Source organism: Pinus tabuliformis, chromosome 9 (assembly GCF_031772625.1).
Source record: "Pinus tabuliformis cultivar Carrire ecotype Pingquan chromosome 9, CPIR1, whole genome shotgun sequence".
NCBI lineage: Eukaryota > Viridiplantae > Streptophyta > Pinopsida > Pinales > Pinaceae > Pinus > Pinus tabuliformis.
The window spans coordinates 1,436,871,146-1,436,895,883 of record NC_142307.1 but is presented as its reverse complement, the minus strand read 5'-3'; the positions used below and the strand labels follow the sequence as shown (position 1 = coordinate 1,436,895,883).

The following is a 24,738-nucleotide window of genomic DNA, read 5'->3' as shown; positions in this document are numbered from 1 at the left end:
TGTTAATGAATGGATGACCTAGTAGATGATAATGTAGGTATTATGAGAGGGCATCAAACCTTATCATCTATTCTTAGATAAGTATGAGACCCTGATGTTCAAATATGTAATTATGATTTGTAGATTCCATGCTCATGATGTGTTTGATGAATTATATGTCATGGATAGGCTTGGTTAGGTGAATTTCTTGTCTATGTTTTGAGTGAAATGAGTTTTTACTATTTCATTTATCATTCTCGAGAGTTTTATGAAGTTCTAGGCAGTGGTCTAGAGACTAGCTTGAAAAAGTGGCTTAAATCTCATAATCTCTAGTGCAGAACTAGGTGAAAGTGTTTGCAATTGCATGGAGGTCTTGTTATGGGAGTGACTCGAGGTTTATAGCCACATGGAGGGATTTTTGTCAGAGAAAGTAGGGGTTTAATTCAGTTAAAAAGAGGGTAACATAGGGGTTGGGCACTTGTAGTGGTTGGCTAGCCTTTGAGCATCCTGTACCTCCCGAGGAAGGTTAGTTCAGTTTTGGTTTGTCGATTCCACTTGCTTAACTGTACTTGGGGAGTTGAATGACATCATAGTAACTCTTCATCACATTTTTACCCGAGTAGGCCAATTAGCTGGGGTAAATGTGGGAGGAGGGTGTTACAATTGTATAAAGAACCTTCCAATGGGTAGAAATATGTGAGTACCCAAGTGCTAATCTCATATAGTACATGTTCCCATTGTTGTATGAGTTTTTATCCTTGATATTGGAATGGTAGAGTGTTTAAAGGAAATAATGAAGTAAGACACTAAATATGACTAATCTAGGATTCCCTTTAATATAGGCCAATGCATCATTGTCATTAAGTATTCTTCCTCTAGTTGGACCCTTATACCCCATTTTAAATGTTAAAGCTCACCTCCTTGATCAGTTATTCAAGGTTGAACCATAAGGGGGTCCCCATTAGTTAGTATGATGTTAAGCAAGTAGAAGAAAAAAGAAAAATAAAAAAATAGTAGGCAAGAAATGTATGTCAAGCAATTATATTAGAATGGGGGAGCAAGCAAGATCAAATATCATGTATGGAAAATTTGATTACACTATGAAAGTTAACTAATGAAATAATGAGTGATAAATACAAATATCATGTATGAAATACAATAACTAAACTATGATGTTAGTAGTCAACAAGCTATAACCACTATGTCAGTGAGTTAATAACTAGGACACGTAAGAAAATCATAAGTGAATGTAATGATAAAAACATATTTACCAGAAGGTCATCAATAAAATTAAGAGAGAGAATGTGATACATGTTCTTACTTATATGAAAGAGACAATTGTGTAGGTTCATGGTTTGGCATGATCTATACACTTCCATCACAAAGGATAACAAATTTCCTAAAGAAGGGTAGGGATATTGAAACCAAAACTTAGGGAAAGGGTGAAATATAGATGAAAAGGAAAACATGGGAGGTGAGAGGAGGTGAAAATTTTACGGTGATTCTAACATAAGAAATATATGGAAGGGTATGTGGGTGATAGCACAATAAGAAAAAATCATGCTCGCAATCCCTTGTGTATCCAGCAGATCATGAGTTCAATCCCCCCAGACATGTCTCACTAGTCCAACCCCAAAAAAAAGAGATATGGAAGGTAGTGATGCTACGGTAGGAAAAGAAAAAGTGGGGACAGGTGATAATGCTAGGGTAGGACTAATGAATGAAAGAGATAAGAGAGCGGTGTAGTTAAGGAGGTAACACCATAACTTATTAAATATTCAAGACATTAGAAAAGAATTCAAAACCTTTCATAAGTAGGGTGATGATGGATCCCAATAGGATGTATAATATCTCAAGTTAGTCATCACTCAAAATGATGACCTAGGGAATAAATGACTAGCTAGAAGGAAACCAAATTTAGAGGTGAGACTAAGAAGTAGAAAATAGGATATGGCCACTACCTATAGGAGGGTTGGATGAAAAATGGGAGGAAAGGAATTCCCAACGCTATATAGGTTGGATATGTTGCAACTAGGTCCAATTTGTATAAATATCCCTTCTAGGATGATGCTTCATGCAACTTTATTGGCATATGTTAAAGCATAGTACCCTACTAAAGTTAGTAAAATCCATATGGGGTACCAACAAGAAGTTAAATTGGGAATGAAGGGAAAATGGGAAAGAAAGGAGAGGTTATATTAAGTATGTAAAGATCAACCATCATTATATCCAACCAAGGGAAGCCATGAAGGATGCTATATTCTAAGTCTCTCGAGAGTACTACAAAATTGGTGTTAATTATCTTGGGGCCAAATGATAACGGTATCTCAATATCCTTAGGGGGTTTGAAATAAAACTTTTTAAAACACTAAAGGTTTGGAGGCTTAGGAGAGAAAGGGTATCTCTAAGGGCATACTATCCATTATTTTATTTAATATTAATATAAAATCAAGGGTCAACGATGAATCACTTGATCATGAAATCATTGTAGTGGATATTAGTAAAAAACTTTATCATGAAATCATTGAAGTGGATCTTAATAAAGAATAAGCTTACCACATCTCCATTCCACCTTTTGGAAGAGGGGATTATTAAAAGGAAAAATTAAAGTGAAGGGGTCAATGTTTGAGTAATATCATTATTGAGCTTGAAGATGACCTAAACCATGTAGGCCCGTTGGTAAGGAAATTATCTAAGAACATCCATGAGGGAGATATACAAGGTGTAAGATGAGAGGATCTAGAAAAGGAATGAAGAGGGACTTGAAGAAGAAAAATATTATATGAATCGAGGAGGAGGAATGATGTAGTAATTAGAGGGTTATGTTCACTATAAGTAGTAAACCCTATCCAATGAGAAGGTAGTGTACCTTTGATATCAATGAGGTTGAGGGCAGCTCAAACACAGAGAGGTGTGGAGAGAAGCCGACCTAGTGAAATAGAAATATTGTATTCAAGTTAGTGATCTTAAGTAAGGACTCAAAGAAAAAAGGGAACCTCTAAGGATAGGAAAAAATCGCAACATGTCATATAAGTGGAATCCCTAGGTTTTCCCTAGGTTCACTAAGGGTCCTATACATCATTAATATCCTATCTATGGCTTTATGAGGGTATTTATGTTGGGTTCTGTAACCTCTAACGATAGGAAAAAATTGCAACATGTCATGTAAGTGGAATCCCTATGTTTTCCCTAGGTTCACTAAGGGTCCTATACATCATTAATATCCTATCTATGACTTTATGAGGGTATTTATGTTGGGTTGTGTATATTATTTGCATGACTAGCTCCCCTAGTTAATCGGGTGGGATTAGAGGGGGCGGAGCCCCCCTTCATTGCGCCGATTGCACAGTGGGGGGGGGTCACAAGGGGTTTGAGGGGGGAGGGTAGCCCCCACTATGGGGTCCGAGGCAGCATGCGGGGAAATTTTTTTTGGACCCTATATTAGCTTGGGAGGACCTACTTATGGTTTTGTGCATGGTTTTTGCACGTGGTTCATATCTATATATATATATATATATATATATATTGTGTGTGTATATATTGTAACATTCAAAGGAATATAATGAAAAATCAATCTTGTAGTCCCGATTTTGGGATCCAGGGGAAATCTCTGTGTAGATGTGTTTTATGTGTTATTCTCTCGCATTTTTTATTTTTTGTGTTTTAGAATTCATATGTAGGTAATTTTTGTATGGGGTTAAGACTACATATGGTATCCGAGTTGTTTTGGCTTCAAGGGGATTCCTTTGTTGCTGAGGGGTTTCGCTCGGGCCTATGGTAGACCCTATTTAGTGGGAAATCTACAGGATCGATTCTGGTGATGAAAGAAGATGGCGAGCAGTGGAAGATAGAGATCGAGAAATTTAATGGTTAGAGCTTTGAGTTATGGAAACTCAAGATGGAGGATCTGTTGGTAGATAAAGATCAGTGGATCGTGGTAGATCTGGGTACTAAACCAACGTGAGTGTTTGATGAAGAATGGAAGAAGTTGGATTGGAAAGAAAAGAGCACAATACGATTGTGTGTCACAAATTCAGTATTGCTAAATGTATCAGGGGAAGCTACGATGAAGGCTTTGTGGGATAAGTTAGGGACTTTGTACCAGTCTAAGTATCTGGTGAATAAATTGTTCCTATGGAAAAATTTATATAACCTGAGGATGGAAGATGGAGACTCTGTGACAGAGCATCTAAACACATTTAATACTATGGTAAGTCAGTTATTGTCTATTGATATTCAAATTTTAGATGAATATAAGTGCATGAGTTTGTTGTGTTCTCTACCAAGTTTGTGGGATAGTCTAGTTATTACAATAGGTAGCAATACAACTACCTTGTAGTTTGATGAAATAGTCTCATTCTTGCTTACGGAGGAGATGAGATGGAAAAATATGGAGAGCCAAAATGGTGATGCCTTGTTAGTACGAGGAAGGTCCCAGAACAAAAATAAAAATAAGTCATCGAGTGGGAGATCTAAATCTCCAGGAAAACCTATAAAGGTGGTGTGCTGGAAATGCAGAAAGGAAGGGAACTACAAAAGGGATTGTAAATCTAAATATCCTAACAAAGGAAAGGGATCTGATGATGCTCCTTATGCAGAGGCGAAAACCAACTCAGATGAATGTGGGAATGTATTCTTGGCTTCTTCTAGTACACATGTAGATCATGAGGCATGGTTGATTGACTCACGTGCATCCTTTCACTTCACTCCCCATAGAGAGTGGCTTTGCGAGTATGAGAAATATGACGGTGGTGATGTATTATTAGGGGATGATATGAAGGATAGAATCATTGGCCATGGAAAAGTAAAGTTGAAGTTGCAAGGTGGAAGCATTAGAACACTTCCCGGTGTTCTGCATATTCCTGCATTGGCTAGAAATTTGATTTTTGTAAGAAAACTGGATGATGCAGGTGTAAAAATAGTGTTCGAGAAAGATACCTGCAATATGGTTGGAGGAGCACTGGTATTGATGTGGGGAGTTTGGATTGGAACTCTATACAAGCTGCAAGGTAGCACTGTTATTGATGGGTGCAACAGTGTTGTGGTTCCTGAAAGTGGAGCAGAAAATCTAGTGGTCTCTCAAGAAAAGACCATGCTATGGCATCAAAGGCTTGGAAATATTCGATAGAAGGACCTTCAAATACTTCATGGTAAAGGTATGGTAGAAAGTATGACTAATAGCTCTCTAGATTTTGATTTCTGTGAAAATTGTGTGTATAGGAAGTAGAATCGGGCTAGTTTCCCCTCTGGGGGTAAGAGGGTGAAACAGATATTAGAGCTTGTGCATAGTGATGTGTTTGGACCTGTGAAGGTTCCATCAATGGGTAATTTTGTGTACTAAGTATCATTTATAGATGACTTCTCAAGGAATACATGGATATATTTCCTCAAGAAGAAACCTAAAGTCTTTGACATGTTTAAGAAATCTAAGGCTTTAGTGGAAAACCATACAGAGAAGAAGATAAAGGTGTTGGGGATAGATAATGGTGGAGAGTTTTGTAGCAAGGAATTTTAAGAATTCAATAAGAAGTGTGGTATAGCACAATAGAAGAATACTCCATATGCACCTAAGAAAAATGGAGTTGCAGAAAGAATGAACAAGACATTGATGGAAAGGGCAATAAGCATGCTCAGTGGTGCCGGGTTAGGACAGGAATTCTGGGCCAAGGCAATGGAGACAACATGTTACCTGGTCAACAGATCACCTTCATCAGCGTTGGGGGATAAGACTCCACAAGAGGTATGGATTGGTAAGAAACCCTCTCTTTCACATCTGAGGGTATTTGGATGTGATGCATATGTACATGTTCCAAAGGAGAAAAGGACAATGTTTGATAGTAAATCTGCAAAGTGCATATTTATTGGGTATAAGTATGGTTTGAAGGGTTATAAGCTTTGGAACCCATTAACAAGGAAGGTTGTGTATAACCAAGATGTGGTGTTTAGAGAGGTGAAAAATGTTATTAAACATGAAGTCCCATCAAGGAACCTGAGAATATAGATTTTGAGCTAAAGTAGGAAGAATCAGACTCTACAACAGAAGAGGAATCAGAAGATGAAGAGCCACAAACTCTGGTTGTGAGAATATTAGTTTGAGAAAGAAGGCAGCCATAAAAATATAGTCCATTTGCTTTCTATTCAAATTTTTCTTTATCTATTATTGATGATGATCCCAGAACTGTGAAGGAAGTAGTAGATTTAGAGGATGGAAAACCATGGAAAGAGGCCATGGTTGATGAAATGTCATCTTTGCATAAAAATGAGGCTTGGGATCTGGTGGAGTTGTCGGCTGGAAGGAAACCCATCGGCAGCAAATGAGTGTTCAAGAAGAAGACAAATGCAGAAGGAAAGGTGGAGAAATACAAATCTAGGTTAGTAGTAAAAGGTTATTCCCAGGTGTCGGGAATTGATTTTGGTCTTTTATCCTATTACCAAGGTAGCTTCTATTAGATTACTTTTATCTGTTGCTATTGATTTTCATTTTGAGGTAGAACAAATGCATGTGAAGACAACATTTCTCCATGGGGATCTAGAGGAGGAGATCTACGTGAAGCAACCTGAAGGCTTTGCAGTGAAGGGTAAGAAAGAACGAGTATGCAAGTTAAATAAGTCTTTGTATGGGCTAAAACAATCACGAAGGATGTCGTATCAGAAATTTGATACATTTATATAGGGACATGGCTTCACTAGAAGCAAAGAAGATCACTGTGTGTATTTTAAAGTAATCGGTGACTGTGTTATTTATCTAGTCTTGTATGTGGATGATATGTTGCTGGTTGGAAATGACAAATAAATCATCCAGGAGTTGAAGACCCAATTGTCCTCCAAATTCTACATGAAAGATCTTGGTGCTGCAAACTATATTTTGGGCATGGAAATTAAAAGAGATTAGGCAAAGAGGAAGCTCTGGTTAAACCAAAGGATGTATGTCAAGATAATACTGCAGAGGTTTAATATGCAAGATAGTAAACCGGTGAAGGTTCATATTCATGTTGGTGTAAAGTTGTTTGATGAACAGTGTCCCAAGACACAAGAATCGGAAGGGAACATGCCCCATGTTCCATATGCAAGTGCAGTAGGTAGCCTGATGTGTGCGATGGTCTGTACTAGAGAAGAAATTGCACATGCAGTGGGAGTATTGAGCAAGTTTATGTCAAAACCAGGAAAGGAGCATCAGACAACAATGAAGCGGGTTTCCAAATATTTGCATGGCACTAGTGATTATGGTTTGTGTTACCAAGGAAGACCAAGATTGGACAATTTTTTTGATATTGATGGCTTTGTTGATGCAGACTGGGCTAGAGATCTGGATCAGAGAAGATCTATAAGTGGGTATGTGTTTAACCTATTTGGAGGTGCAGTCAGTTGGATGAGTAAGAAACAATCTGTAGTGACACTATCAACTACAGAGGCAGAATACATGGAAGCTACTCAGGCAAGCAAGGAAGTAGCTAGGTTGCAGAGATTGTGTTCAAGTATGGGGTTAGTACAGGGAGCTATAAGGATAGACTGTGATAGCCAAACTGCAATTTTTTTGGCAGAGAACCCTGCTTACCATTCAAATACAAAGCATATTGATGTTCAGTACCACTTTTTGAGGGATATGATAGAATAAAAAAACGTGTTGCTGGTAAAGGTGGACAATCTGAAGAACATCGCAGATGCATTGTCAAAATATCTGAGCTCTAAGAAGTTCTCTTGGTGTAGAGAAGCAATGGTCATTGTAGGGTTGGATAAATGACTAAGCTCTCCTGTGGACCCCTATGGAAAGACATCAACAAGTGGGAGAATGTTGGGTTGTGTTATATTCTTTCAACGATTAGCTCCTCTAGTTAACCAGGGGGTTAGAGGGGAGGCGGAGCCCCCACTTCGTTGCACCTATTGCGCAGTGGGGGGTCACAGGGGGTTTGTGGGGGGTGGGTATCCCCCCTTGTATAATTTTGTAGAATTTTTCTACAAATCAGCTAGCTCTGATACCATGTAGAATTTTGTAGATTTTTTCTACAAATTAGCTAGCTCTGATACCATGTAGAAATTCCCACTTGTAGATCACCTGGTAAGGCAATGTACTAAAGAAAAACACTTGATGATCTACTTCTACAAACAATTTAGTAGAAGCTTAATAAACCATGAGCAATGTAAATAAGAACACATATAACTGATAAGAAGGAATCAATCACACATAACACAGAAGAATTTACCCGGGGAAAGCAGCTGCCTAAGATCCCATCTTTGTATTATCATACAAGTGGAAATATGTCCAGATTACACAAAGCCTTAGCTCGGAAGCTATCAAGCTCTCAGTTTAATCCCTCTGCTACTCATAGACAGTCAAAGGCTTCTCACAAACCTTCTCCTCTGCCCTCCAAGTCTCCTATTTCTATGCACAGAATTCTTAGGTCCTCTAGCTGCAACCTGTGTGATTCTCACCTCACACACAACACTGACTTCTAAAATAATTGCACAAACTTGAAGGAGATAAATCCTCATCATGGATGAGCTTCCTTTATAGGAAAAATATTCATCCAACGGATAGTACATTATCCCTTCTCTGATCTCAACTGGGTCTCTGACAGAACTGACATGCATCAGTTATCCATGAGTGAATACACAGTTATCTAAAAATAATAGTTGTCACATGCATGCAAGCATCAACAAACTATATCTCATTAATTTAACAACTTGTTAAATTAATCTAACTGAGCTTGACTACGTTAAACTAAGTCAACTGATCCTCTCAATATAGAACTCATCCTTAATTCCTCAATCAGTGGAGCAAATCAAGGACACATTCCCCAATCAGTGGAGAAATTATTGCATGTTCTCACAAAGACTTCAAGTTTGATTTTCCTTAACTAATTAACTAAAACTAAATTAATTAGGCCAATAGGACTTCCTTTTGAACGATTTTAGTCATCAACACTTTCGTTCTCTTATTGACATCTGGAATATGCTTTCCTACTCAACATTTGGCTATATCTTTTGCTGTTTGACGATCTCTCCAAAACCCAGTTATGGTTTGGTGGCATTATTGCTTGAAAACCTAGTTATGGTTTGGTGGCATTATTGCTTAACTCTCTCTGAAACCGAGTTATGGTTTGGTGGCATTATTGCTTAGCTCTCTCCAAAACCCAGTTATGCGGTGCACGATCAAAAAATTCGTGCTTTGAAAACCCTATTCTGCGGTGCACACAAATTCGTGCTTTGAAAACCCTGTTCTGCAGTGCATGATCAACAAATTCGTGCTTTGAAAACCCTGTTCTGTGGTGCACGACCAATTAAGATGTGCTTATTCCGTGCTTCCATGACCTTACCGGCGGCCTTCTTGGATCAAACTTCATCAACAAACAGACAACCTTGTTTTACAATCCCACAAAGTATAACAATGTTCAAACTAACAGAGGAGCCTTGTTTAAAAATTTCATGAACAGAGCCGGAGTTCGTGAGCCGGAGCTGTGTTCAGAATACATATAGAAAATACAGTGAAGTACTAGAGCCCTTTAGGTAAATGTAATGCAAATCTCTGTTGCATACAGTTCTTTCAATGAATCTCATCTTTTTTAGGTTCTATTGAATGCACTCTCTATAGCCCATGAATAGCAATGAAAATGGTAGTTTGTCTAAAGTTTTGCATACCAATGATTGTAATATTATTTTCTTCACCCTCCTACAATTTTCCCAGCTACCACATTGTTCATGACCTGATCCAAAGCACTTTGCCTTTCAGGGTTCTTAGTAGTGAACAGGCTCTAGAAAGCCACTCTCTACTTTGGACTCTCTCTACTTTGGACTGCGAACAGTGCTCAAAATTAGGGCTTTTTCTTTTGGCGATTAGTATAAGGGAAAAACATGTTCAGTTTTATCCCATCCTCACCCCCATTAAAGCTCGAAGCTCTAAATCCTGGAGGTTTTCCTCACCCCCATTATGACCAGCCACTTTTAATAGTATATGCCGGGAGATTGTAGGTTGAGGACAAGGAGGAAAAGCTCGAAGCTCTAAATCGTGGATGTTTTTAGTGTGAAATTTGAGAGGTTTAGTCCATTCACCTTGGAATTGCATTATAGTGCCCACTAAATCTTAATTATCTAGTGCAACTGGATGGGAACAACACACCTTTCATTTCCAAGGTAAAATTCTTTCGAATTGTCAGCGTTAGATCTCAAATTTCAAGCTGGGAATTGCATTCCAGAGTTTGAAGGGGTTTTGTGGAGGATTTTAGCGTAAATTTACACATTTTACCCATCTGTTGCCATAAATTCTCAGAGTTTGTGGGAAATTGGGGATGAAAAATATCTTCTTCAGAGAAATGAAGGGTTTAAGGTTGAGAATTATGAGACTTTAGCATCAATTGATGACATGCAGAAAGAAGTACTGGCTAAGAATTCAAGGACAAATGAAAATAGTTCCTCACTCAACTGGCCATGAGTCTCATAAACTTGGAATAGGGAAAATAGCCTTAGAAAGTCCCTTATGCTTCTCTTTCTTCCAGTACTTGTCATATTTTTGGAGAGATAAAAACAATCTAGATTAAATTTCTGGTGAATAAGATGGAGCTTATCACCATTTGTGCTTTCTATTCCTTTTGTCATTTCTCTCAGTTGCATCTGAAGAGGAAAAACCTGCCTTCTCATTTTCCTAGGTTCCTTCTCCTCTTTGTTAACAAATTCTCCTTTGAGCCTTTTGCTTATTTCTGCATCTCAGAGAGAAGCTGCCTCAGTAGTAGATTTTACTATTGCTACCCTGCTGGTAGCCTGCTGTGATGCGAACGCCTGTTGCATCATCAATGCTTGCTGAAACTGCAATTGTTGCATGGAAACTACTTTCTGCGTCATCACCGGCAAAGAGCCTGTTTGAGTAGTATTTCTACTTCCATTAGAAGCAGATGTTACCATCTTTGGAGGCACTACTTTTGTCATCTCAACATTTAAACGTTGCCCACCAACGTCCATATTGTTCAATGACAAAGCACCCTGGGTTTCTTCTGGCTTGGAATACTCTACATAAAGAAATTCTTTTGAATCTGTTAGCATGAAGTCAATGAGAGTTCCATAGTAACTAAAAAGATGACACAATTGCTCCAATGTAAGCAACGGACTGATATGGCTAACTTGCAGTGTTCTTGACAGAAGATCACATTTAATTGTTTCCTTCGATAAAGTATTATTATCACCCTGTACCTTCAAACCTGATCATGAAACAATGGCACTGCCTTATTATGAAGTGAGTGTTTGAAAGTATACAAAGGCTTTGACTGTTGCAGTGTGAGATTTCAACAAATGGATTAAAAGATGTTTAAAAAGAGATATATCGAACAACATGTTAGAATAGAATTTCAAGAACTAAATCATATTTGTATGGTTCGAAGTTGCAAGAACAAACTCACTTTTGTTCATAAATCAGAGAAAAGTAATTTCCCACACATGCAGCTTTGCTGAATAGTTTAGGCATTTGCACAGATTTCCCTGATTATATATTTCCTTAGCATGAGAAATACCATCACAAGAAACTATTATTTTCACATCAACCTCAATTTCATCTTAGGGAACTGTATAATTACTAAATTCTCCAACCAAGCATGTAGAAAGCTTCTCATGGAGCTATTCGAATGCAGGAAAAAAAATACTTTTTCTATCACTGGGAGAGAAGAAATAGTTTACTAAATTTATTAATTGACAATTTAATTTGAGATTTATAGTTCATATTTGCACATCACATATCTGATACAGTTATATATAGCTATATAAATCTTCCACACTATATTTTTGGATCCTGTAAAGGTCTTCCAAAGGCAATAATAATTGTTCAATTCATTCATACATCATTATCTTCCTTTACCATATCTTCTCTCTTTATAAGTGGTCGATCCCAAACTTTAGTATAAAAATTGGAAACGATGAGCATAAATAATGAAGTCTATGAGATGAGGGCTGATTCAAGAGCACATATTTTGAACCTGAGAATTAATTATGAATGAATGAAGTGTCTCTACATTGATAAGGATGGTTGAATGCCAATGCAAATATATATTACCTTTCTTTGGGATATTAAGTCTTGCTTTAACACTATTGTGAAAAGATGGTAGAGTGCAAGGAAACCATCTGATGCTTCCCAAAGTTGGACTTTTGCACTAACATTTGTGTATGCATTTCAACTTCCAGGGCTATTATTGACCTTAGTGATATATCACACAGGGTTGACCTGAACTCAAAACTGTCCCATTTAAGAAGCTGGCGTCCAAAAGTTTAATTTGTACTTTTGACTGTCATTTTACCTGAATGTGAAAAGAAGTTCTGTAAGATGTGGAGATCCTTCAGTGAAAGAAACAAGTAGCATGCAAAATTTTCATACTAATCTCAATGAATTCTAAAATACTATTTCATGTTATTTTTATTGTCAAAAGAACATGATACAACTTCATCATATTGAGATGTCCATATCTGTCATAGACATTACTGATTTCATTTGAACAAATTATGAAATGGTTTATGAGTTAGAAAATGATCTAAAAAGAATAGTAGATACATTTCCAAACATGAAAAAGCTTTGTATTCTACATGTTAGTCAGGTAGATCTAATGAGTTTGATCAAGGATAGGGTTTCCCAAATAGGTTCCTTGAAATATGATACAACTTTGAGAGGACTAGATCCTATGTTATCATCACTTGAAAGAATACTTAAATCATATTTCTTGCCTCGGAGTGATCACGAGGTCTTGGTTGTGTCCAGAAAAAGTGCATTTTTTCCTCTATGCAAGAAAATATCTATACTAGGTTTGAAGCTTCATGCCCTTGATTGGGATCAGGGAGAAAATTTGGACAAGGAGCAAGATAACAAATGTAGATCAAGGGAGGGAAAGGCATATTATGTTTATGGGCTGAGTTCGTTTAAGAACAATGAACCAAATTGGGAAACTCATGATTGCATTAAGCAAGGCTTGAGTGGAGTAGTGACAGAGGGTATCCCATGTTGTAGACCAATTCGGCTTCTGGAGCTGGGGGTATTGTGGGAAAAATCAGATGAGTCCAAATTAATATCACATGGATCTTTTGATGAACTAGTAGTTGTACCTAAGCTAACCTTAACTGACAACACCTACAAGTCATTACCAACTCCCGTGTTTTGTGATGCTAAAAAATAACTTATAGCCTTATCTGTTACAAAAATGCTTCTCCATCAACAAAAGGAGCATTCTACATCTGCAAGTGAATGGAGGGAGGGGCCTGCAACAATCATAGTTGTTTTCCTCTTCAAAAAAATATACAAGATGAAGACAATTGCAAATTGATTAATTTTACAGATCCTTCTTTGAAAGTGACTTCAATTTTTTTTTTAATATAATGGAGTATTTTGATAAGAACCAAGATAATCAACCTGAAAATAATAGTCCAAAGCTCTCTGATAGTGTTGGTATATTAAATATTCCAAGGTTCAAGTATTAGACTATTATGGGTGGGGTACCTAACAACATTGACATGAAAACACAAGATAATCTGCAAAATGCACTTCAGTAAAGAACTAAAAAGGTCTCTTTATTGTTCAAATCTATGTTTGTATCCAATGATCTATCATTTTACTTGAATGTGGAAAGAAGTTTTGTAAGATGTGGAGATCCTTCAGCAAAAGAAATAAGTAGCATGCAAAATTATTTGCATACCGATCTTAATGAATTGTCAAATACTATTTCATCCAATTTTTATTGTCAAAAGAACATGATACAACTTCATCATATTGAGATGTCCAAATCTGTCATAGACATTATTGATTGCATTTGAACGGATTATGAAATGGTTTATGAGTTAGATAATGAGGTAAGAAGAATAGTAGATACATTTCCAAACCTGAAAAAGCTTTGTATTCTACATGTTAATAAGGTAGATCTAATGAGTTTGATTAAGGACAGAGTTAATTGTGGAGTTGATATCTAAGTCATGGTTTGGTAAAGATTTTCTGAGAAATAATTAAATATATGTATCAAAAGGTTTGCACAAATTGCACAGATGTCGATATACAAAAGACTGTATGTTTTTATGGTGAGGGACTTTCCCAAACTTACAAATGCAGTTTTAAAATTGGGCAAGTGCAAAAAACTGTGAAGTATATCTTAAGGCTTGTGCAACAGTGTTGAATGTAGAAGACAATTATGCAATTTAATCTACAATTAGGTGTTTTCAAAAAGTCATGTCATTATAGCATTTAGGGGATTCATAAAGAATTGGGCATTTATTAATGCACAGATCAAATGTTGAATTCATGTTGATTCAAGTAAACAAGCGACTGCTATCTAACAATGGAGCTATTCTATTGTTTTCCCTTGGGTATTTCGTGATAAATATGCCTTACATCCCATTATTTGTGCATAATGGGTTTCATCGTTCTTCATATGCCCATGTCAAGGTATTTTTGTATAAATTTAAGCTTCATAGTGATAGTTATGACTGGGCATGAATACAAATTGTTGAATTGAAAGTCAGAATGGTCTGTGAAGGGTGTGAGCGCAAGGTTAACAAAGTTCTCTCCTCTATGTCAGGTAAAACAAGCACTTATTCCCATCTTTCCAAGTGATTTTTTTTAACAAAGGACCCCCCATTTTTAATCAGAATGAGATCTAAACTTTGTTGATGGAGATTTCTGGAGTAGAACTATTTAATCTTTGAGATTCGTTACTTTGTTGATGAAGATTTCTGGAATAAAACTGTTTAATTTTTTAGATTCGTATAACATTTTGGATAATAATTCCATCCATCATCATCATCAGAAACTAAAACAAAACCAAAGATGTCTAAACCTTCCAAAAATTTATGTTAAGTAAAGCCCATAGAAGAGTGTGTTCAGATTTCAACATGAACTAATTGTGTGCTAATTAAATCTTTAGAGTTTCTTTAGTTATTCATCTCAGAGTTTATGTTTGCTCTGTTTTAGAAGAGTGTGTTCATATTTCAGCATGAACTACTTGTGTGATGATTAATTCTTTAATGTTTCTTCAGTTTTTCAGCTCAGAGTTCATGTTTTCTCTATTTTACCAATTTTTTTAGCTTTGGGCTTTTGAAAATTTCCACCTCAAGATCTACGCTTTCTCATTACCAATCCGTTAGCTTTGTTACTGATTTCTGTACCAAGATGCTAACTTTTGTCACCTGTTACAATCAAGATCTACATCTAAGCCACAAGCCAAAATGGCCCATCATTTTCTTTTCTAGGTTAATATAAGCTGGGGTTTTGATGATTGTAATAACTTTTGTTTCTCTTCTATGGGAAATTTAGTGCAGGAGTTCAAACGGTGGATATAAATAGAAAGAGCAGAAAGTGACAGTCACAGGATATTTGGATCCAAGCAAGGTATTGAAGAAATTGAAACTCACTGGGAAGCATGCAGAACTGTGGCCATACGTGCCATACAACTCAGTTACCTAGCCTTTCTCTGCTCAGAATTATGACAAGAAAGCCCCTGCTGGGTTTGTGAGGAAAGAGAGCTCCAACACCAGTACTGTCTCCAACTGCCAAGATGATCAGTACACTACTAACGTGTTCAGTGAAGAATTTCTGCTATTCTCTTGTAATCTATAGGCCCACAAAGCTCCGCATAGATGAGAATATTTTTAGGATGTTAATATTGTTGTAAGTTTGTAGTAAATGTGGAATGACTAACTTTTGTGCTGCTTCTTATCTTCAACAACAAGAGTTTCTGTGGTGAATGAAGGGCTTACATCCTGTAAGAAAAATCCATGTCCTGCTTTGTGAAGCAGCTCTCCACTATGATAGCTATCTCTGTAATGTCTCTGGTAAATCCTTTAGAATGGTATTTCATTCTATAATATGATGGGATTCACTCTACAAGATTAGTTATTCAGTTTTTCTTGTATTGTGGTAAATGAAAGGCTTACATTCTGAGAGCAGAGTCCATGTCATGCCTTGTGAATTAGCTCTCCACTTATGATTATTTTCTCTGTAATGACCCTAGTAAATCCTATAGAATGAGATTTCATTCTGTAATATGATGGGATTTCACTCTACAAGATTGGTTTCTCAGTTTTACTTGTATTGGGTATATGAAAGGCTTATATCCTGAGAACAGAGTACATGTCATGCCTTGTGAATCAGCTCTCCACTATGATTATTATCTCTGTAATGTCCCTAACAAATCCTTTTGGATGGGATTTCATTCTGTAATATGATGGGATTTCCCTCTGCAATATTAGTTACTACTAAATTTTACTTGTATGGAAAGATTACTACTTTCTTTGTTCCCTGGTATTTTATTTTAATTTTATTCATTTCAGTCTATTATATTTTAATTTTATTCATTTCAGTCTATTATATTATATTTTATTATAATTTTATTCATTTCAGTCTATAATATTTTATTCAATTCTATCACATTGTTTTCCGAAATTATGAAAGTAAAGGCAATTTCCTGTTTTTTGAAGTTAGAAATTATAAAAGCAAGGCAACTTCCCTTTTCTGTCATTAAAGGTATCTTTTGATGCAGAAGAAATATACCATTTTTAAATATTTAAAATTCAAAAATATTATTTCAATGTTGATTATCACCAAGATTTTTGACTTTAAACTTTTATATGGCCACAAGTGTCATCTAGCTCATGGATCCACATTAATAAAGTGGATATAATTAAGACAGGTATATGGTATATGATTTCATATTGCTAAAGTATTTCCGGTTAATAGAGGAGTATAATTTGAATATAAAGTGGGTGTTTTTCCATTTTCAAATAGGTATGTAGATACAAAACTATATGCACAGAGATACAACGTTCTTTTATAATAAAGTAAATTCAATTGGAAAAACTTTTACTTTGGGATTTTATGTTTTTTAATCCTTTATCACATAATATCATAATTATAATTATGTAAAATTAATTCAATTTCAACCTTTACTTTCTCACCCACCACATATGTCCAAAATGATTATATATTTTCAATCTCAACCTCTCCTCAGCAACTTTTTGCATATGTCCAAAACTGTTCATCAACTTTTTGCATATGTCAAAAATGGTTTGACATGATCAAATCAATTTCAACTTTCTTTCAAAGTTATGCTTATTTTTAAATGCCTTTACTATTAAGATGTCCAATTGTCAATTTACAGATTGGATTGTTCTAGCCATTCCTATGAATCTTTATTTTTTATCATTTCAATTATATTATTATTAATTATTATTTTAATTATATTATTATTATTAATTTTTAAATAAAAATAGTTAAAAAATTAATTATACATCACAAATTTAATTGTATTTTATTAAACATCACATATGAATACAATAAGTATTGGTTTAAGATATAAATTTTATCTTAACCATACAATCAATTAGTTGAGAAAATATCTCAACCAAACACCAAAGTAGGAACTATTTTAGTTGGACTTAAATCTCTCAAATCCAACTAATTAACAATCACACAACTATTACATTTAATGATGAAGAACATCAATCAATATGGACAAGACAAGTAGGAGTTAAATCTCCAAGTCTCTCCCTTAACAAGTACTTGTCTTTGATCTTCTTGTCGAAGTCTTCATTAGCTTCCTTAAACATCTTCGAAATCACATAGAGTGAACTCCATCAAGTTGTCTTGTAACCCTCGTAAATGTGTAGTCGGTAAACTGGATTCCCGAGTTCCACTCTTGAACTCCCAAATCATGGATCTCCTGAAGTCAATTACTAAACAACATATCGAGTTATTGCATAACCTCATGAGAAAACCACTCCCATATCTTCAACAAATGAGGGATCATTCCCTAGATCCACAAGTGCCAAATTATCTCGACAACCATCCTTATTGAGTTTTACATCATTCGATCTCTTAAAATGGTTGCTTCATACACAATCAAGCCTCTATTTGTAATATATGAACTACTAATCATTCTATGGATGAGCATAAAAGTTAACCAATACCCAATTGAAAATACAATTGAGATTTTAATTTATATATATATATATATATATATATTAATAAAATATTTTAGACTTTACATCTTATATGGTTTCCAACATTCATTATTTTCCAATTTTAATATTTTTTACAAAAACACTTGTACTTTTTAATATATATATATATATATATATATATATATATATATATATATATAGATAATTAATAAAGTATTTTAGACTGTACATCTTATATGGTTCCTAACATTCATTATTTTTTATTTTTATATTTTTTACAAAAATACTTGTACTTTTAAATCTTTTATAAAAATTCAACAATTCTAACTTCATAAGTCTATTGGCCTCTCTTTGTACCTTTTGGTACAATTGCTAGTTAATTAATATTCAAACTGCTGGTAAGACCAAATTCAAAGTTACTTCATATATAGATAGACCAAGGACTGCTATAAATAGGAAGGGACCCAGAAATGCTATTTTTAGAAGATACTATTTTTAGCAGTTTCACCTCTCACCCAAGGTGGCCAAAATGCTCATTGGCCAAACTGCTATCTTTAGAAGTGATATTTTTAGCAGTTCTATTTTTAGCACTTCCTAAATTTAGCATTTCCTGTTGCACACTTTTCAACACTCCCTCTCAACATGAAAGGCTTCCTCTCGAACCAAATCCTATAACTCTAGAATGTTCTGCATGCAACACATCTACCAAGTGTGGTTGCTCCAGCAACACTTGGAACAAAAAATCTCCCAACTAACCTCTCTGTCGGGCTAGAAACATACTCTGATGCTAAATCTCTACCTACTGCTGACAAGTGCTCCCTCTCTGACCTCTACACTACTGCAACATCTCAATGCTTTTCACACCGTTGCACCCTTGTCGGTGCTACCCTACACTATGCAACACACTTGTAGCTCTTGCATTGCTACAACTTGCATGCTCTGCATTATCCTGGGATTCCCTACACTGTAGCTCTCTCTACTGCTCCATCTGCATCTGTCTCTTGTAGGTTTTAACCCCATATAGAAATTACCTGCATACAAATTCTAAAACACAGAAAATAAACAATGCAAGAGAATAACACATAAAACACATATACAAAGAGATTTTCCCCTGTATCCCAAAACCGAGACTACCAGCTTGATTTTTCATTATATTCCTTTCAAGTTAGAATACATATTTATACATGTCGAAGCATCCAATACCATGGACGGAAAACCATCACGTCCAAAACCATGGACTGAAAATCATAGGTAGGTTCGCCCAACCTAATATAGGGTCCAAAAAAAAATTTCTTGGGTTGTTGCCTTGGACCCCATAGATGGATGCTACTCACCCCCTCAAACCCCCCTATGAACACCCCGCTGCACAATCATCACAACGAGGGGGGGTTCTGCCCCCCCTCTAACCCCTCGGTTCACTACGTAGGTTAGTCATGGAAAGAATATAACACAACCCAACATCTCTACCCAATCAGTCAGTGCCTTCCACTCCACATCGGGGCTCCCGTAGCAAGGTCTCATCCAAGAGGTTGGGTACCTCAAGGATCCTGCCCCTCCTCCTTGGGACGATCACTCTATATCGCCCCACCTCCTACCTAGAGGTATGGCTGCGTGTGATCCCTCTGCCCACCTAGCTCGAATTTTCCCCCTACTAGAGGTCTTTGCATGAGTAGACGTCTCTACTCGATCTCCACACAGCTTCTCTAGTAGTGGCTGCTCCACAACCTCCTGAAACTGCTTCACCAATCGTGGCTCCTCCACAATCATCTTAGACTTCTTCTGGTGCTACATGTTGAGAGGTAATTACTCTCCCTCTCAACCACCAAGTATCTGACCTTTGCCTTGCTCCTCAAGGCTTTGCATGCATCTTGTACCTCAAGTGCATACAGGTTCTTGGCTAGCGCACCAATCTATTTCATATTTCCCACCGTCACGAAATTTCCTGGAAAAAGAGCTGATTTTAAATTAGTGATATCTCCCTCATGCGAACTCCAATTTAGCCAATTTTTTTTTTGGAATTTGGGTATTTTTCCACAAGGAATCTAAATCTTCAATTTGTTTCTAAAAATTTTGTATAGAAATTTTCAGATCTGCTCTACAAACTCTCCGCCCAAAACTCAAAACTTTGAAATCTCCTCTAGTATATTGTTCTTCCTTGATCACCTATGCTCTGATACCATGTAGAAATTCTATAGAATTTTTCTACAAATCAGCTAGCTCTGATACCATGTAGAATTTTGTAGACCTTTTCTACAAATCAGCTAGCTCTAATACCATGTAGAAATTCCCACCTGTAGATCACCTGGTAATGCAATGTACTAAAGCAAAACACTTGATCTACTTCTACAAACAATTTAGCAGAAGCTTAATCAACCATGAGCAACATCAATAAGAACACATTTAACTGATAAGGAGGAATCAATCACACATAACATAGAAGAATTTACCCGGGGAAAGCACCTGCCTAAAACCCCATCTTTATATTATCATACAAGTAGAGATATGTCTGAATTACACAAAGCCTTAGCTCGAAAGCTATCCAACTCTCAGTACAATCCCTCTACTGCTCATAGATAGTCAAAGGCTTCTCACAAACCTTCTCCTTTGCCCTCCAAGCCTCCTATTTCTATGCACAGTTTTACTGGGTCCTCCAGCTGCAACCTGTGTGATTCTCACCTCACACACAACACTAACCTCTGAAATAAATGCACAAACCTAAAGGAGATAAATCCTCATCATGGATGAGCTTCCTTTATAGAAAAAATATTCATCCAATTGATAGTACATTGTCCCTTCTCTAATCTCAACTGGGTCTTTGACAGAACCAACATGCATCAGTTATCCATGAGTGAATACACAGTTATCTTAAAATAGTAGTTGTCACATGCATGCAAGCATCAACAAACTATATCTCATTAATTTAACAACTTGTTATATTAATCTAACTGAACTTGACTAAGTTAAACTAAGTCAACTGATCCTCTCAATATAGAACTCATCCCTAATTCCTCAATCAATGGAGCAAATCAAGGATATATTCCCCAATCAGTGGAGAAATTATTGCATGTTCTCACAAAGACTTCAAGTTTGATTTTCCTTAACTAATTATCTCAAACTGAATTAATTAATTAATATTCAAACTGCTGGTAAGACCAAATTTGAATTTAATTCCTATAGATAGACTAGGGACTGCTATAAATAGGAAGGGACCTAGAAATGCTATTTTTAGAAGATGTTGTTTTTAGTAGTTTCACCTCTCACCCAAGGTGGTCAAAATGCTCATTGGCCAAACTGCTATTTTTAGGAGTTCTATTTTTAGGAGTTCTATTTTTAGTAGTTCTATCTTTAGCACTTCCTAAATTTAACATTTCTTGTTGCACACTTTTCAACACCCCTCTACGAGGTGCGGGGTAGCCCCCCTGGGAAATTTTTTTTGGGACCCTATATTAGGTTGGGCAGACCTACCTATGGTTTGGAGCATGGTTTTCGCACATGGTTTTGGACGCGATGGTTTTTCAGTCCATGTTGTTGGATGCTTCAACATGTATATATGTATATTGTAACATTGAAAGGAACATAATGAAAAATCAATATGGTAGTCATGGTTTTAGGATCTAGGGGAAAATCTCTGTGTATATGTGTTTTATGTGTTATGCTCTCACATTGTTTATTTTCTATGTTTTAGAATTCGTATGCAGGTAATTTATGTACAGGGTTAAAACCTGCAATTTAAAGGAGGGATTCATGGAGTGATAACCATGTCCTTATTCTTTAGCAAAGGAATTAGATTCTATCTAGAAGAAAACCTTCTTTTTCTTCATGGAGGAAGCTCATAGTCTAGAAAGTGGTCCCTCCATACCCCAATATTGACATTTTATTATACAAAAATGCTTCTAGGTTTAGGAGGTTGATTAATTTGGTCTTATTTTAGCATTCGATTATTTGAATTTTTTCCACTATTTGGATTTTTATGTCTTGCTTGTGGTACTTGCACCACATATTGTTGTTTTAGGTAGATGGTTTAGGTTTTCCCTTTCCTTCGATATGGATGATCGTTTGAGTCTCAATTTTGGGTTGGTATATTTTTATCCATAGATCATTTATTACATTTTAGTTGGAGAATAGGGATTTAGGTTCTTTAGGCCTACTTTCTCCCATATAAATTGCATGTAGTCATTCTCAATGTAGAGGAGGAAATTCAGGTCATGTTTTATCGATTCAAGGTCTTCAAGAAAAACTTTGGCCTTATATTTAGGGTTTAAACCCATGTCGAAATATCATAAATACTATATTTATGGATATGATATGTGTAGTTCGATAGATCCTTACACTATCATCATTTAGATGTTGAAAATAATTCCTCATCTTCCTAATTTAAATACATGACGGTGAACAAACCACACCAATGCCATATATGCATGCGAAAATGATGGATGTAGTGGTATATTAATAGGTGGATCTTGCATATTAACCCTTTAAGAAGACTATGTAACCATTCGATGTGATCACCTACTAGAGAATGGGAAAATAGATTAACTAATATGTTGTTATTTTTATGAGATAAAGGCAAGCCATGGTGGAAGCCTTTAGAAGGTACCAAGGATTTTCAGCTACGATGGCTCTTGATTTGGGTGTTTTCAATATATTTAGAGGGATCCATGTTTGCATACGCTATGGAGGAAATATTTCTAACAATTTGATAAAATTAAATATTTGTTAGGCTATGCCTTCTTTTTCTATTTGTATGAGGGTTTTGACTAGAGTATCCTCCAAATGGGTGTATGTTATTGCTAAAAGGGAGAAACCCACTACCACTCCCTAATGCATGGTTGATGGAAGGGTTTGAATTTTAATAAGGGAAGGTTATTTTTTAAACCCATGCTTGGGTTCTAATTTTGGCATAAATACTTTCTGGTTCTACACAACATTAAAAGGTGCAATACTTTTGGCATAAATACTTCTTATAAAATTAAGGGAAATAAGTTTGATGAGGTGTCATAATCAAGAAGAATGCATTTCCAAAGGGATACAAAGTTATTGGGGGGTACAATTATTCTTTTGGTTGAGAGAAATTTGGGATGTATGCTTCGCCTTGGGTGATTATTGGGATGTGTGCTTGACGTGGAATGTAAATTTGGTTGTGTACTTAGTAAGAAAGTTGTGTTACCATTATTATAAAAAAATGGCTCACATGTAGGGAATTTGTCATGGGGACACTTGTTTAGGGTTGATGCCCAATGAAAGGGTTAGGTAAGGATACTTATATTTTCTCAACAACCATTCAAATAGTTATGGGGTTGACAATATTGTAGTTGTATGTCTACTTGGTTTGTGTCAATTGGAATTTGTAGCAAGGAGTGTGTAACCATAAAAAATATTGATCTATACATTATCTAAGGACATGTAAATAAAAATGGGAGGAATACAATACTAGGAAAAATAATGGTTTGTTGTTGGAGAAGCCATTTAGGATATGGAAGCAAGAGGGGGTTTTTTTCTTTAGAAAGGTCCTCAAGTGTGAAAATATAGAGTCCCTTAAACGAATGAGATTCTTAGGTGGAAATTTAGATCACTCTAATTGATTGGAGGAATGTGAAGACTACCCAACTTATTCATCTATAAGGATATGGGAATCACCTTAGTAGAAGAGGCTAAAAGTGCATCAACACTAACCTTGTCTATGGGTGAGACCTTATCATAGAAGCTAGGCTTAACTTTTTGAATGCATGCTAAATGGAAAAGATGGGAAAGGGAACCATGGTAAGTGACATAACTTGTTATGTCAATGGTGCTAACTTAGATGAATTCCATAGTGCGAATATAGAGGCTCAAGAATAGGTTATATATTGGAAAATATTGAGATAGGGAGGAGGCGAATATTCTCTCTCTGAGAAAGAAGGACATAATACTCATTACTTTGTTTATGTGGATTGGTATTTGTGGTAAGGTGTGTGTAACTATCACAAAAATATCAATCTATAAATTATCTAAGAAGAAGGGAATAACAAGGGTAGGCATGCAATATGAGGACAAATAATGGTTTGCGATATGAGAGGCCATTTAGGATATGGAAGCAAGAGGGAACTAATTGTCTTTGGAAAGGTCCATAGAGTAAAGAAATATAGCCTCTACTAAGAAAATAAAATTCTTACATATAAAGTTCGATCATTCTAATTGATGGGAGGAATGAGGGGAATATCCAACTTCTTCCTCTATAGGGATATGGAGATCACCTTAGTATAAGGGGTTACATGCCCATCAACACTAACCTTGTCAATGGGTGATACATTCATAGAAGTTAGGCTTGACATTGTGAATGCATGCTAAATGGAAAGGATGGGAAAGGGAACCATGGTAAGCCACATAACTTATCATGTCAATTGTGCTAACTTGGATGAAATCCATCTTGGGGATATAGAGACTCAAGAAGAAGGTTATCCTAAAGAGAATATTGGAAAAGAGTAAGATAAGAAGGAGTAGGATCTTCCCTCTCCTGCGAAAGAAGCATATAACACCCCCTACAATGGGATTAGTGGTTGAAAATGGAAGAGAAAAGGGAGCCTTTGGTAATGAGAGGGAAGTGATGTCAGAAGCTCCCTAATGGAGCCATCAAAATGTATATAATTCATATATTCTTTCTACCACATTTAGTTTGAGGGTAGGAATGAAGGACCGCAACACCCACGCACACTACTAAAATAAGGAAGGAGGAGGGTGGGGATACCATTTTTTTTAGGGCCAAATAGAGAAAAAATTTAGGGTAAGCTAAACGGAGCTGAAAATAAAAAGGAAATTTACTATATTAATTACAAAATTAATATATAAGCAGTGATAGCCAATGGTTATATGTGA

At 36.0% G+C, this 24,738-nt stretch overlaps 1 pseudogene; it reads left to right on the top strand.

Moving 5' to 3' along the window:
• Nucleotides 1–14,431: 14,431 nt before the first annotated feature.
• On the top strand, nucleotides 14,432–15,544 carry LOC149153964 (heavy metal-associated isoprenylated plant protein 23 pseudogene; annotated as a pseudogene).
• Nucleotides 15,545–24,738: the final 9,194 nt, after the last annotated feature.